The sequence below is a fragment of the Arachis hypogaea genome, chromosome 7 (genome assembly GCF_003086295.3).
Source record: "Arachis hypogaea cultivar Tifrunner chromosome 7, arahy.Tifrunner.gnm2.J5K5, whole genome shotgun sequence".
In the NCBI taxonomy this organism is placed as follows: Eukaryota; Viridiplantae; Streptophyta; class Magnoliopsida; order Fabales; family Fabaceae; genus Arachis; species Arachis hypogaea.
In genome coordinates this window covers 15,264,447-15,267,110 of record NC_092042.1, presented here as the reverse complement: position 1 = coordinate 15,267,110, position 2,664 = coordinate 15,264,447, and positions in this window count along the sequence as shown.

Below are 2,664 nucleotides of genomic sequence, written 5' to 3'. Positions count from 1 at the left end.
AGAATGTAAAATGTAGTTGGAGTGGACTGTAATGGAGATGGAAGACAGAGAGGGGGTGGGCTAGCAGTGCTATGGAATAGAGAGATTGAAGTCAACATAACCTCCATGTCAAAAAACCACATCGACATGGTGATACAAGCAAGGGGCAACAACCACAAATGGAGAGCAACCGGATTTTATGGATGGCCAGAACACCAAAATAAGCAAGCAAGCTGGGACCTATTGAGATCTCTTGGGCAAGCATCATCAATGCCATGAGTGGTTTTTGGAGATTTTAACCAAGTGTTAGGGGGGGATCCAATCACATATGCTCAGATAAAGGGATTTCAAGAAGCTGTCCAAACAAGCGAATTTCTTGACCTCGGCTTCGTATGACACTCTTTTACATGGTCAAATGGACAGGCGGGAAGCAATAACATTCAAGAGCGTTTGGACCGAGCAATGGCAAATCTAGGCTGGAAAGAAACCTTTCCAGAAATGACGATGGAACACCTAACAAGGTACAAATTAGATCACTGCCCAATCCTTCTAGACTTGTATCGGGAATCCAAGAGAAGGGAAAAGAGCCAACATATGTTCAGATTCGAGGAGTTGTGGCTGACAAACGAGGATTGCAATCGAATCGTGGAAGAAGCTTGGAATGAGAGAATAGGAACTGTAAAAGAAAAAATAAAACTTTGTGGTGAGAGACTGGACAGCTGGGGTCGAAGGACTTTTGGTGACATTCCAAAAAGAATTAAGAAGGCCAAAAAGTCTCTAAAACAGCTGAATAGTCTCCCTCAAAATGAAGAGACACTGAGGAGAACAAAAATGGAGGAAGAAGAGCTGTATGATCTCATAAGGATGGAAGAAATATGGTGGAGCCAAAGGTCAAGAGTAAACTGGCTAAAATATGGGGACAAAAATACCAAATTTTACCACTATAAAGCCTCACAACGAAAGAGAAGAAATTGGGTGCAAGCTATAGTAGATGACACAGGAATCAAATTCGAAGATGAAGAACAAATAGAAGTGGTAATGAGGAGTTTTTTGAAAAACTGTTCACAGCAGAGGAAACCTTTGAAGTGGAAGAAACTGTGGAAGTGGTTAGAGGCCATATAAATGAAGAAAGGTTCAACATTCTCAACGATGATTTTACTAAGGACGAAGTATACCAAGCGTTACAACATATGCATCCAACCAAAGCACCGGGGCCAGACGGAATGTCGGCCCTGTTCTACCAAAAAATGTGGAAATTTGTGGAAAATGAAGTAACTAAAACAATTCTTAAAATTCTAAACGAGGAAGATGACCCAAAGGAGATAAATCACACCTACATTTGCATGATTCCAAAAGTGGAGAAGCCAAGACATACGAGGGATTTCAGACCGATTTCTTTATGCAATGTAATCCTCAAGTTGGCTATCAAAACAATGGCGAATAGGTAGAAGATTATCCTCCCTCAAATAATAGGGGAGAATCAAAGTGCGTTTGTCCTGGGAAGACTTATAACGAACAATGGATTAATAGCCTTTGAAATATTCCACTACATGAAGAAGAAGACTTTAGGGAATAAAGGCTATGTGGGAATGAAGTTAGACATGAAGAAAGCATACGATAGGGTGGAATGGGACTTCTTGAGGGCTGTCCTAACGGCTATGCGGTTCCCGAGAAGATGGATTCAGACCGTATGGAACAGTTGATGAGCGGATAATTTATACGCTTTTTGGCATTGTTTTTAGGTAGTTTTTAGTAAGTTCAAGCTACTTTTAGGGATGTTTTCATTAGTTTTTATGTTAAATTCATATTTCTGGACTTTACTATGAGTTTGTGTGTTTTTCTGTGATTTCAGATAATTTCTGGCTGAAATTGAGAGACTTGAGCAAAACTCTGAAAAAGGCTGACAAAAGGACTGCTGATGCTGTTGAAATCTGACCTCCCTGAACTCGAAATGGATTTTCTGGAGCTACAGAACTCCAATTGGCACGCTCTCAACGGTGTTGGAAAGTAGACATCTAGAGCTTTCCAGAAATATATAATAGTTCATACTTTATTCGGAAATTGACAATGTAACTTGGCATTGAACGCCAAGTACATGCTGCTGTCTGGAGTTAAACGCCAGAAACACGTCATGATCCGGAGTTGAACGCCCAAAACACGTTATAACTTGGAGTTCAACTCCAAGAAAAGTCTCAGCTCGTGGATAGATCAAGCTCAGCCCAAGCATACACCAAGTGGGCCCCGGAAGTGGATTTATGCATCAATTACTTACTCATGTAAACCCTAGTAGCTAGTCTAGTATAAATAGGATAAGTTACTATTGTATTAGACATCTTTTGACAGTTTAATCTTTTGACTATTCGGTCTTTTGATCATTCAGGGGGCTGGCCATTCGGCCATGCCTGAACCTTTCACTTATGTATTTTCAACAGTGGAGTTTCTACACACCATAGATTAAGGGTGTGGAGCTCTACTGTACCTCAAAGTTTCAATACCATTACTATTACTTTTTATTCAATTCTCTTTTATTCTTATTCCAAGATATACGTTGCACAACACTTTGATGAATGTGATGATCCGTGACACTCATCATCATTCTCACCTATGAACGTGCGTGACTGACAACCACTTCCGTTCTACTCTAGGCCGGGCGCATATCTCTTAGATTTCCCAATAGAATCTTCG